At 38.9% G+C, this 14,059-nt stretch overlaps 1 protein-coding gene across 1 annotated transcript in view; it reads left to right on the top strand.

The window, feature by feature from the left end:
- The first annotated feature begins 7,567 nt into the window (after positions 1-7,567).
- The window catches only part of ADGRL2 (adhesion G protein-coupled receptor L2), a 227,671-nt gene continuing 221,179 nt past the window's right edge, over positions 7,568-14,059 (top strand). Inside the window, exon 1 of the mRNA XM_058174688.1 lies at positions 7,568-8,820. The gene's annotated coding sequence lies outside the window, so the exon portion shown is untranslated. The remainder of the gene's footprint in view (positions 8,821-14,059) is intronic.

The raw sequence follows: 14,059 nt of genomic DNA, 5'->3' as shown, positions 1-14,059 counted from the left end.
TAATGGATATTAGATATTGTATTATTTTTTAATGAAATAAATGAAACAAGCACCAGACTTCAGTATTATTTATTTAGTCAGACTAGGATAGCATTCGATGGCAAAAATATGCTAAAATTCAGAAAATTGGAAAGGAGGTGAATACTTTTTTTTACAGAAGTGTATATCATGTACCAAGATATGCTTTCAGATAGTAGTTGGGTATTCTCAACAATTTCTCTGTCTAGCAGAGGAAACAGCATTGTATGGCTCTAACTGGAAGGGCAATTTAATCCATTTTGTCAGATAGGTTCAATCTCCTTTTGGAAATGTGCTCTCCCCAAGAATGCAGCTGTCAGGACAATTGGCTAAAAGTGTTTCGGGAACCCTTTCATTAGAGCCTATATACAGTGAAACCATACACAATTCCTTAACAAACATTGCAATAATCCATAATGGCTGACCATTACTCTTCAGATGCCTTATCCAGTAGGTTTATGAATAGTGCCTAATGGCTTGACTAGAATTGCACCTATAACAGAAAGAAAAAACCTAATATTTAATAGAATTGTGTTGCAGAAGATGATTTCTTGTTGTTGTTTTCTTTAAGCAACAACACAAGCATCACAATTGTTTCAAATAATTTTTGTTCTGTGTCTGAAAAATCAGGCATCATAGAATGTGAAAGTGTTGCATTATTCCACATTGCATGGACTACAATAATTTAAAGATGTGGATCATATAAGAAAGCTGTTGATGATATTCATTGTTCATCATTTGATCAAATATGACCAAGGCATCACCAATGAAATCAGGCAAGCAGTGAAACTCATATGCTGCTGATTTATCAGTTATTTTGCTTGCTTTATTATTTTATTTGTTAAGTTTATTTGCTGCCTATCTTATTCTAGGCGGATTGTTATTAGTGTATGAAATGGGCCCCAATACTCAATAAAACCCTAAAATGATATTTGCAGCTGGCATTTTTAAAGTATCAGTAATGAAAAGTCTTGTTAAAACTAAATCTGTAAGGTATCAAATAGTCTGGTATACTAATTGTAAATTTGGTATGCGTACATGAGTGGAGAAAAAATGGCAAGCAATTTTAAGAGAATATATATAAAAAACACTTAAAATGTGAAGCCCAAGTGAAATAAAAAGAAGGGTGAGTAATAAATATGAAGAATGAATACAAAGGTTTTCATTTTCTGATAAGATATAAGCGAAGAGAATACATAGACATATGGATGGTAAGGACAATGCATATACCCTTATGTAAGTATATAAGAGGTAACAGTCCTATCATATATATTTTATTTTTTTCACACACAAACACAAAATATTGTGATCACACAGAAGTAGAATTAATGTTGGATTAAATGTTTTATCACAGTCCTGACAAAAAAAACCCAGCAACTTCTGGCTGAAATTGCAAAAGAAAACCAAATGTTTCTGTAATTTTCTTAGTGCGAAAATAGCGGGGTTGTAAAATGTATAATTAGTGGCATGCTTTTAAAATCAGTATTCTGAGACAGCTTTCTTATTACTGTTCTGATCCCCTTAATAAGGATTTAATCCACATTAAGAAACACAATGAAGATCTGTTCATATTCCAACCCAATTATAGTACGTCAAGCAATCCAGACCAAATCACACCCTTTTAGGTTGCATTGATTGCACATGCTTAATTCTCCTGCTAAAATCAATAAGACCATCAATGTTTAGCTATAACTGGATTGTGCCCTATATTATAAACAATTGCTTCAATTTATGTAAGGTTACATATATAGAGAAAGAGAGGGAGAAAGAAAAATGGCCTGAGTCTTAGGAGAAGGGCGGGATATAAATGCAAATAATAAAAAAAAAACCATACAAATACTTGTCCACTGGGCAAAGTGAACAAAACGCAAAATGTCTGTAGGGCATATTGAAGTGCAAAACTTTCACTCACATATGAGTTTTCTGTAATTCCCTGTCCCGCACATCTTTCTCTCTCTTTCTTTCCTGACAACTAATAGATAAGGGGTTTTTTTTCTTCTTCTTTCTCCTAGCAAAAGAAAAGCAAACACAATAATCCCTGTTTATTGTTGCAAGGTTTGTGACCCAGTCTTGCTCCCAGTCTCTGACTGTACAAAGGTCATCAGCAGTCCTATGTCAGGGTACTCCCCATGCAAGTTTCATTTGCACTGGCATTTACCTTTGAATTGCAGAGATATAGTTTATGTAATAAGATATAGTTCAATGTGTAACTTAATGTATTTGATCACTTTATATATACCAACTTTGTTTTGGTAAAAAAAAAAAAAAGCTCTGTAAGGATAATACTTTACAGCCCAAAGGAATTTAAGTTAAAAAATCAGAACCAGCTTGTTTCAGTTTTCAGTCAGTTGATTAAATAATCCAGTTCTGGTATATAACATTCACTTTCATGTTGTATTTAAACAATTGAGGAGGTGGAGGGGGGAGAGGGAATGTGACCCTTTAGCTTTCTTTTAAGAGATCAGTGAGGTTCCTTTGAAAAAGCAAGACTGGCATATAAACACTGTTGTACCTGTACTAAAACTGATTATACCTAGGGAAATCTTAGCTGCCTGTAATAATGTTGTCCTATAGCACAGATAGCAAGCAAGATTCAGTGATTTTTCCCAGATATAGAACATGTCTTTTAGATCTCCAGACTGTCAGATCTAGTTTTTTTTCCCTCTGTGAGACTATGAGAATTCCGTGTGAATCATCTGGCAGTCAAAAAAAATGTAGCTCTCAAGATTTCACTCTTCTTCAATTATGGTACATATTCTTATTTTTCTATATAGTGAATTCCTTGTCCTATAGACTCCTTTTTTTTTCACCCAAGAAAGCTTTGCACATCCTGAGATATAGTGGTTGGATAATGCACGATTAGAGAGGACTGAATCTGTACACCCTGGGATTCTTTTATAGTGCCTATCTTTTTTCATAAAATCCAGGCAATGAGATGCTTTTTCTTCTCCAAAGCATGTCTTCCTTCTATTTGAACAACATTTTGCTTCCAGCTATTCTAGACTTAGTTAGAACGGTCAGAGTTTTTTTTTTTTTTTTTTATAAAAAAGTTTTATTTTTACAATCTTATCAAATAATTCATCCAATGTACAGTTATATACAATTAGTCGGGCCTGCCCAGTCACCACCCCCCTTTTTAACCTTCTTCCCTCTTCTACCTTCTTTTACTTTCCAAACCTTCCTCTCCTTCTCTTATCTACCTCCTCTCCTCCCTCCACCCTACACTCTTCTCCCTCTTCTACCCCTCTTCCTTCCTCTTCTCCTCTTTCCTACCTCCTACTCTCTCTTTTTTCCCTCCCCACCGTTCTAAAATGGCAACTGGTCAGTACGGTCAGAGTTTTTAAATTCAGAAGGTAAACATGAAAAGAGCATAGCATTTATATAAAAAAAAACCACCTCAACAAATGTCAGAAGCACATTCTTTACTCTGATTTTACATTAGTCTCTTCACATTAGTACATTAATCCTATCTTAATTGGTTATCAAAAGGCCTCATAGATGAATCTGAAAATAAATAAAAAATGACTATTGGCTATCAGGAAAAAAAAAAGGACCAGTGGTCGCAAGGCATTGAGAATTTCTTAAATTTCCAGATCTCTCCACTGGGTATGTTATAATGAAGAACAAATGTGGGGGGGGGATCTGATTTAATGTTGAATGTTGAAGGCATGGACCTTATCTGGTCAGATACTAAAAGGAATGGGGAGGATAATATGCATATTAAAATTACAGCTTGTGAGGTTGTAAGTGTCTCCATTGAATTTAGGATTTTTCCCAGTGGTGAACTATTCCCCAGTTTGTCACCGATTCGCTTCCCGCGCATGCGCGGTGTGAGCCAAGCGCACACTGTAACGTGCATGCACAGTGCATGCCAAATGCATGCTGCGCATGGAAAAAGGAGGCTTGGCATAGTAAGTACAACAGCGAGGGGGGGAAGCTATGCCGCGTGATTTAGATTCACTAGTCTAGAGATTTTAAATCATGAGGCACAGCTGATCGTCAGAAATACCAGTTTGAACCAACCGGTAGCTTTTATCACTACTGGTTCTCCCGAACCAGTGTGAACCGGTAGGATTTCACAACTGATTTTCCCTCAGGTTGCCGGGATAAGGAAACAAATAATCAATGGCTGGTTCTATTATGATGAATAATATAAAATCCAGCAGAACTGTCTCTAAAATTGTTTCTCTACAACTGTACTGATTATTTATACATTCCTGTATTAGCATGCTAGGACAGAAGGATCATTGCATGCACAATGTTTTGCAATAATAATGAGCAATATTACTGTCTTTTGTGGCCTTCATGGATTATTTTAGAGAGAGAGAAAACCTCAATTGACTAATTTTCAAGGTATATGTTATTTAGAGTATGGAATCTTTTTAATCACTTCAAATTACACTTAAGACCACTACTTTTATGCTGTGAAGGATAATTATATTCTTAAAGCAGTTTCTGTTAAAAAAAATTGTAGCAAAACGTGTTGTGCCAACAGATCCAAAAGGTTATTGTAACTTTGAAGGTTTACAAAGTGAAAATGTTTCCTATCTTTTTTGTGTGTGTGTGTGCAGCCTCCCAGAATGTAAAGGATTCAGCTCTTTCAGGTGTGGACTGCATAAGTCACTCAAGGAGAATAACCCTAGGACAATTTGTGGTAGTACAGTGGAGCTAATATGAGAGGACTGGTTCTGAAACTGACATAATTCATTTCAGAAGATTGACCCTAGGGCAATTAATGGTGGCAAGCAGAGCAAATATAAGAGGCTTTTGAATACCAACCTGGGCCTTGTAGTAAATACAACAGGAAGGGAAGGGAAAAAAAGGCCTGGCTAGACAATCAGGATATGGGTGTGTTACAGTTGTATTACATATGCAAAGCTGTAATTATTTTGTACCTGTAATATGTATACTAGTAAACACACAGTATCTTTGATTTTAACACAAACTACACCTCTAAGACTGCTTTAAAACAAAAAAAATATTGCAACAGTCCATACCACCCATGTTTTATCTTTTAAGATTTTGTGTATGACTTTAGTGTCCTTTTATGTTATTTTTTTATGGGATGGAAGTAGACCAAGTGAATCCTGAATTATGTCATGCTATATGTAAACATCTCACTCATCCTTTTTTTAGAACATCTACAATGACATCGGTGGCCTGAAGCTTTCCACATCATTGTCTATCAAGATAGAGCAAACATAGAAAAGCAAGACGAAAGGGAGGACAATCTGATTCCTATCCCAGATAGAATGGGAAAAAATGGTTTAATACGTGATGATCCATTTTGAAACAATAGCCAAAAAGGTGGGGTGAGGTAAAAATGCATGGATCAGGGTATGGGTCAGATCCATGCCCTGATCCAAGCTTGCTGTGTGAATTACATTGCACTTACGGTCTGATCATAGGGTGTCTGTTTTGTTACATATATTGCATACTTAAAGCCAGACATTTTGTAACTTATTATGCAACCAGTTGTTGTGAAAGACCACTCTCTCTCTATCTCTTACATTTGCACCTCAGCGTCATGTTATTTAGGCTTTATCCATGTGAAAAACGAATCATGTTCAGTTTATGCATATCAGGCTAATAAATAACTATCTCACAGAGTTATTTGATTAAATTAGGGGGATATTATGCTTTGAAATTCTTACTAGAAACATGAAACAGTAACCATACAGAATATTTATAACTAATAGACAATATAATTATGGCATGTCTGGTATCAATAATTATTATTAATTTAAAGTGGAATGGTTAGACTTCAAGCTTATTGGATCAAAGAATCAAGAATAACTAATGAGAATGGAACAAAACGCTTACATAACACATTTAATAATATTACTAGTCTAGGATTCATCTTCATGTCAGAATTGAACTGAGCTTGCATTTCTTCACACAAAAATCCATTCCTGGTGAACTCAAACTTTCTTCATTTCAATAATCTCAGCGATGAAATGCCCAAAGATCTAATTATACAACATTCAGAAATGGTTTCCAATATATTGCAGATAAATGAGACACACCTTTTGCTTTACTGATTGAATGAGTAAATTTCTTTCGTCTATAACATAATGTATTTAAAAGTGTGATCAGTGCAGGTTATTGCAGGGCAACAGCTCCACACTTGCCATCCCATGAGGTGTATGAAATCAGATGTGTGAACCAATCCAGAGACCTAGCAGTTTTAAAAACATCCAGTTTTCAGATAAAAATAGCACTTTCTGAAATGGAGTTTGTGTTTGTGTCAAAGTGAGAGAAATTCTACCTCTGAAAGAATTGAGGGAGGAAATAAACAAGGTCCGCCCCCTCACAATATTTTGGGAAAAGTACATACACCTTCCTCAAATTATTTACAAGCTTTGTTGATCTTGCACCGACATACATATTTGCACACTGATAGGAAGGAGGGAAGGAAGGAAGGAAGGAGAGAGGAGCCTGGGGCTCTGCGAGGGGTCGTTGTTATATTTGTATAATTTTCTTTTCTTGACCTCCCTGTTGCTTTGCCTCAATGCTGCACGTGGGCAACTTGCTCAAGCCCCCTCTCGCTGAACCCCAACGCGAAATACACGATCGCAGGCAGCCCGAACCGTCAAGAGTGAAGAATGGCGTACAGGCTTGACGTTCGGAACTGCTGACGGATACTCATCCGCGCCAGATTAAAGCTCCGCGACTCGAACTTTCAAAGCTTCCCGCCGCCTCCGCTTCTCCCGCGGCGTTCGCTTAACCATCCTCCCTTCCCGAACTCCGCTGTCGCCGCTTCAGCTCGGCAACGCTCTCCTCTCGGATCGTGGGGGCTAGTTTCTGGCGACCGGGCAGGGAAGGGTGGACTGAGGTGGAGCGGACAAGAGACCGAAGCCGGCGGCTAAAGTTTGAAGCCCGGCGCTCGCTTGCCCATCCGCCCGCCCCTTGTGCACAGGAACGGAGAGGGCCGGCGAAGCGAACGGCCGCGGCGTCTGCGAGTCTGCAGCGCCGCGACCGGTTGGAAGGGATCCCGGCCGTCAAAGCAGCCTTTCCAGTCGGGACCCTCAGATGCGCTCTCGCTTCGAGGCTGCCCCAAAGCTTGCCGCTGCCATTGGCTGAAGGGAACCAGCGTCTCCTGCTGCTGCTGCTGCTGCTGCTGCTGCCGCCGCCAGACCGGCTCAAGCTTACACCGACGCCTTCCCCCCCCTTCTCCCCCTCCTCGGATCCGTGTGCGTTCCTCTCTTTCTTTCTCTCTCTCATTCCAGCCCACCTTCTTTTCCGTCTCTCTCTCCCCCCCCCCGCCCTCCCCAAGCGGTGCCGCCGCAAGCAGCTGAAATGGACTGGAAAATGGCCAGTGGTGGCAGATCGAGCTTTTAGATTATCCGTTTCACGTTTGGTACTTAGCTGCCTCTAATCTGTTTTTATTTGCCAGAACTCCTAGTTTTGGCGGGAGAAGGAGGGGAGAAAAGGAAGGGGGGGGTTTAAAAAAAAAGCGGGCTAGAGGGGGCGGGAGTAGGGTGGGGGGGAGAGAAGAAAAGCTGCCGCTGTCGCCGTTTCTCTCCACGATAATATGTTTATATGATTAGCTGAGCCCAGGGGTGGGGAGAAGAGAAAGAGAGAGAAGGAGAGAGAGAGAGGGGGTGGAGATTGGAAGAGGTGGAGGCTGGAGGTGGCTCCAGTTCAGAGCTAGTGGAGAGTCTGTGTCAGGACTTCGCAATCCCCAGTCACACACGGAGAGGTGCATGAACGAAAAGGAGCTTGGCGGTACTATTCATTGGGTTCCCCCCACACCCTTTCCATTCCTTGCTTCCTTTTGGGAGATTTCATGCCCGCGCTCTCTTCTCCCTGTGGTTTTAAGCGCGGCCAGTTGGGCTCTTGATCTCCTGTTCTTCACGGGGCAGGCAGGACCGAGAGAGCATCCGAGGAAGACGCGAAGCCCGAGGAAGGAAGGAAGGGCTGGGACTGGATCCTGCCAGAGGCCAGAATGTCATCAAGGGTGATGCAAAGAAGATGGAAGAAAAGGACGGAGAAAGAGAGGCTGCCTTTTTAGAAGAAGATATTTGATTATTATTATTATTATTATTATTTTAATACCTGGGTCTCTCTGCGCATTGCAATTGCATCCACCACCCCCTTCTCGCCTTCGCCTTCTCCCTGAAGAAAAGAAACCGAAGATCGAATTGGTTCTCCTGTTGGCATCGTGGTTTTGTTTTCCGTTTTTCTCTTTTCTTTTTTCTTTTTAACAATCGTTCCAGTTACTTAAAGAAAAGAGAAATATAGGACTCCAGGGCTGGTAATAATCCAGTGGGTTTTGCACCTAGCTCTCTTTTGTTGTGGTGCTTTTAGAGTACCGGAAGAATTGTTTCGATTTTCCTTTCTGGCTTGTGCCGTTTCTTTCCTCCGCTCCCCAATAATTTGCCTTCCTCCCTCTTTTTTTTTTTTTTTTTGGAGGGGAGGGAGAGAAAGAGCAGCGCGCGTTGGGAACTGCGGGGGGAAAATGTTGACTTAACCCCTCCAAAAGCCCCTCGGCTGGCTGGGTTTGCTTGGAGAAAGGGAGAAGGACGAGGAAGAAGAGAAGCCGCTGCCTTTTGTACGGTTTTTGTTTTTTGTCCCAGCTCAGAGAGCTTCAAAGCCAGCTGTTTCCCCGGCTTTTTAACACTTCTACCCAGCCCTGACCGGGCTGACCGGCGATCCTTCTGCTCGATCTGGCTTTCTTCTGCTGCTGTCGCTTCCCAGGCCCAACCCTCGTGATCGTAAAGGGACTCATCCTGCATCTCCTTTCTGGGGCACCCCAGATGCCAGAGAAACCCTGGCCCGCAATTGGCTGCAAATCCAAAGGTAAACGAGGTTTGGGGGCGGGCGGGCAAGAGTATGGTACCTGTTTGCTTACTTGGGTTCCTCCTGGTTTGCGAGCCATTTGCACGCGAGGGGGCGGCTTCGTGGGAGAACCGGGTCCGCATTCCCTGTCCTTTGTTTTCCCTGTGGGGAAAAGGGAACCCCGCCAATACTACCCGTGAGATGCCGGGAACTCTTTCCTGTCCCACTCTTTCCCTTATTCGCAGTCATTCAAACATTTCTATTTTGCCTTTTTTTAAAAAAAAAAATCAACCCACTACATAAATCAGAGTATTATTTACGACCAGGGAAGGGAGAGGCAAAGAAGTGAGAAGTGGACCTGAGGCCCATGTGGGTGGAGGAGTGGAAGAAGATTGTGATGGCCACTTCTTCCAATAATCTACTGGCTTCCTCCTTCTGGCAAAGATATGAGTGATGGTGAATGCCAGTGGGGCTTCCTAAGAGCCATGGAACAAGGGACAGGAAAAAAAAAGGGTGGTCTGAAAATGCAATTAGTTGTGTGAACCAAGACGAGTAGATGTGGCGCTCCTTAGGATCAAGGCATCTTGGAGAACGAAAAGACTTAAGAATTAAGAGTCTTGGTAGAGGTGGGGGTCAGGTAGATCAGATTCAAGCCAAGGGAACTGTTCTGGGAGAAGAATGCATTGATATCCCTTAGCAACCAAGTTCTTGTGCAGAGGATTTAGGTTTTGGAAGAACACTTTTGCATGGGGGTGATTGTTCCCCTTGTTTTGCCCTGTTCTTGTGGCTGGCTGGCATCTGACTTGCTAAACTTTGCCCAACCCTACCCATTCGATCTGGCAGTGTTCAACATCAATTTCGATGGAATTTTATTTCCTACCACCCTTTTTAAAAATGTGCTGCATAACTGTCAGCTTATTAGAGTTATTCATAAGGCCCTGTGATACTTCCCTGTAAGAAGACATGAGGTGTTCTGCTGATTTTAAAGAAGTTCATTTGCAAAGAAGCCTGCCAAAGAGAGTGGGGCTAATGCTGAACAAGAAATGTATGCAGGGGGAAGGGGGGGGGTATCTTTCGAGCTATCTAACTTCTAACTGTTTTAAGTTCTTATTTCACCACGGAAAAAGATTATTAGTGTTTGTGTGAATGTCAGAAAGTTCCTTGGGTAATCTTTCTTGCTTCAGAGGTGGAAGAAAAAGCTTCAAAAGCAGCCTTACAAGTTTTATAGCAACAGCAAGAGCCATCTGGATCCTGTTACTGTAAGAGATTTTTCTCCTCTCTGTTTTTGGTTTGCTCCTCCAACATTCTTTAGTGGAAGCACAGATTCCCCGACTGAGAGAGATTCCTTTCGAGGAAACTGCCTGGCAGTTGATTTCATTAATCTGGCTGCATGAATGCCTAAGCAGACCCTGCCAGCTCTTGTTCCTCCTCTTGTATTTCAGCTGTATATTGAAAGGGAAAAGTTGCACTCCTTGAATAAAAAGATCCACTTGTTGCACACGCATTTTCACCTACCACACAAGGAAGCAGAAGGGATCAAACTGTCCTTTGCATGTCTCCTAGAAAGGCTTCCACTTAGCAATAAATAACAGTTCTTTCCCGTTGTGGCCTAAAGACTGGTTTTTTCATTGCTTGTAGAAAGAAGTCTAGGGCCACCTGGAGACAATGCAAAGAAAGTGTGTGTGTATGGCATGCTGGAGATGTCTGAAAGGATGTTTGCTTTTTTTCTTTACTTTTTAACATTAGAATATCAAAAATAAATGTCACAATGAAATTTAGGGGAAAGTGATACTGGATATAGGGGGGAAAAAACTCTTACATTTTCAGAGGCTTTCCAGGTACCGGAAGATTTCTTGCTTGCTCATATGTTGGAGATAATAATAGCTTTTGATAATACTAGTGATGGTTATTAGATGCAATATAATTGGTATGGCAGAAAGGAAAGATAGCTTATTTGGGGCTTCAGGTGTGTTTTTCTTTTCCTTCAGAAAATATTGTCCTTGTTAGAAAAAATCCTGCAGAACAAATCTTCTGTTGTTTGGTTTCTTCAGATACTCAGATTCCCTCCCTTTTGTTACTTTCTACTAAAAGAGGTGCCATTTCACATCATTCTGCACAAATTGTTTGAATTAATGCAAGTGTGAATTCTTACCCTTTGAAGGATCCTATTAGCATATCAAAGGTTTCTTAGCTTTCAGCTCAATTGAGAAAACTTCAGTCTGTCTTCCATTTGCTTCCAAAGCAGAGGCCCAAAGGGCAGTGAGGAATTGAAAAGGGGTAAAAGGGGGAGGTGGAATTGGGTTATATTTCTGAACTTTTACTGTTTTGTAATTATGCCAGGGAAGAAACATAGTCTGTATGCTGCTGGCCCTTGTAAGCAGCCAAACAATTATATTCCATTGATTAATGGTTTATAGTAAGAAAAAAGAGTGACCTTTTTCACAGCAGCCACTGTTGCATAGTTTCTGGTATCTGCTAGTTATTTTGTTAGTGGGACTTGTGAGGCCTTTTCTTTCTGGCTCATCCTTGGATATGGTCTACATATCAGTGCATTGGGGGGCTGAATGGGAAAGAACTTCTAATTACTTAAAACGGCACACATCCACACAAATCAGTCTTTGAAATAAAAGTCCATTCTGTTCACAGCCTTTGAAAATGAACACACATTTCTTTCAATACATCTACCAGGAAATGCATCATTTTTCCATAGAGTTGATGCAGAATGTTATTTTTGAAACTATAACAATTTTTCCAAGATAATAAAAATACTTAGGCGATTTTTTTCATTAATGATGATGAAGATACCCAATATATGGGTAAGTTACTGATATGTGCTGGGGTTCTTTTGTTTTGTTGCTGTTGTTACTGCCATTCTCAAAAATTATGAAAGTAGTGTAATCAATATTCTTCAAATAGTTATAGAAAGGATCCGCTGTTTCATCTGTTTATAGAATGTTTGCAAATTATATTTTAAGATGCTGTTGCATCTGCACCCTTTTATTCATTTGTTGTAGTACTGATTATCCTGTGTTAGTAAAAGAGATAGCTCATTTTACTCCTTCACTATCTTTAAAAATCAATATTCACAATCTGGCAGATATGGAGAGGAGCAGAATGCAGTACTTCTTTGGTACATCATTCATAGGAAATCAGAATTTAGGAGGTATATTAGGCTTCACAAAAATAACTTTCCTGTCGTCTCTTAAGTTCTCTCACACTTACTTTTGTTTCTCCAGTTTATCAAGTCTTTACAGAGGTCATTTGATATGACTTCTGAAGCTTAATTTTAAATGCAGTTGTTTTATAATAAGACAGTTCCGATATTCAGAATTGTTTGTTCATAAACAAAGAGGGCTACCTAGAAGTAAAATGGGGACAAAATCTAATGTAAGATGTTTGGGGACTTCTGCTATTTTGAAATAGTCAAAATAGTTCATGATTGTATAGGATCTTTTAGGATAATATGAAGTTATATAAGGATAGTTTCTTAAGGTTGCTTTTTTCCTGAATTAGTACCTATTTGGAGGGTATATAATGAAACAGTTTTATTAGGACACTTAAAATTGGTTTTAACTTTTCTGCTTTGGATACAGAGTGCTATGGAGGAAATAGATTATCATGTAGATAAGATAATAAGGTATCTTATTATCTTAACACATTGGATTTGATTTTGATAGTTGACAATTTCAAATGCTGGAGAATGTCATAGAATGAAAACTTTCAGCATTTTGTAGAGCAAGATTAGGCCATTTAGAAATTAATGTGCCACAGCAGTGTTTAAGCTGCCATTTTTAATCATAGTGGGTTATGTTCTGTTGGCAATAGAAATTGTACATAGATTTTAGGTTGCTCTGGACGCTAGCAGATGGAGAAATCAACTTATTGCATCAATATGGGGTAGAACAAACCAATTACTTCAGGTTTTGATTTTAAAAATTCCGCTAAACATTCTTTCTTTCTCCCTCTGTTTGTTCCTCACACGCATGTACACATATTTACATATTTAGCTTCCATATTCATTAACAGAACATCAAAGCAAGTAGCCCGTTTTGTGAACAGCAATCTTGAAAGTGGTATTCCAAGTCTTAATTTAAGACAGTGGGAGCTTCTGTATGTTTCCTTCCTTCAAATAAACAGAAAAAAGTATTTTTAAAAAGAAAATCTGTCTAGCAGTCAGTTCATAATTTGTATCTCAGAATATGGCTTCATGTTTCCTATGTCAGGAATGAGAAGTAAAAGTCTGTGTGTATGTATATATATATGTGTATATATATATATGTGTGTGTGTATATATATATATGTGTGTGTGTGTATATATGTATATGTGTGTGTGTGTGTATATATATATATATATGCATAAACATATATATATATATATATATATACATACATACACACACACACATACATACATATAAAATGACATTTAAATAAACTGATTTAATTACTTATTGTATTTTTAATTGACAAAAATGCATATTCCAAAATGAAATACGTAATTTATAGTATTTTGTATCTCCTTGAAAAGAGCGAAATCACGTGCTATTTGGGGTTCCTAATGAAAAATACAAATACTACATTAAAAAAGTTAAGGAAAATATGAATTGATATTTAAAATAACAAGCTTTCAATTTCCATAGTGTGGATTCCCTAACGTATGTCTCAAATATAATTGAATTTACTGTCATTTTGAGACACTTTCCCTTTAATGTATTCTTTTTTTAAATGAGCTGTTTCACAGTACATATTATACCTAATCTCCGGATTTTAGGCTTATTTGGCATTAGTAATTTCAAATAAGAAGTTTTAGAACCCATTATTATTCCACCAGATGAAGAGTAGGAAAGAATAATCAGGTGTAACTGGGATAGGCTTATAATTTTTAATCCATGCACAGAAGAATAGTTATGGTTTAGCAAATATCATGCCATTCATAATAGAATTACAGTAATGAAATTACCATCAACCCTAATAGTTACATATCATATATTACATGCAACTGTTGTCTTGAGTATTTCATAGGGCTAATATGGCATGTGGAAGAAAAAAACTCAGTAATTTGATGATATATTTAAAAAACAAACACACCCTAAAGTTAAAAGATATAAAATATTCTGGATGGATAGGTGTCATTGATGTTTAATAATTGTGCATGAAGTAGTTAATTCAGTCATTTCTTTATACAGCTATATTAGCTGAACTTCTGGGAAATGCATTTTTAAAAGGATATGTTAAAGATGAAACCCTTGTATCAATTTAG

This window comes from Ahaetulla prasina, chromosome 3, assembly GCF_028640845.1.
Source record: "Ahaetulla prasina isolate Xishuangbanna chromosome 3, ASM2864084v1, whole genome shotgun sequence".
Lineage (NCBI taxonomy): Eukaryota > Metazoa > Chordata > Lepidosauria > Squamata > Colubridae > Ahaetulla > Ahaetulla prasina.
Note: the sequence above shows the minus strand (reverse complement) of the source record. Positions and strands in the feature narration are given on the sequence as shown.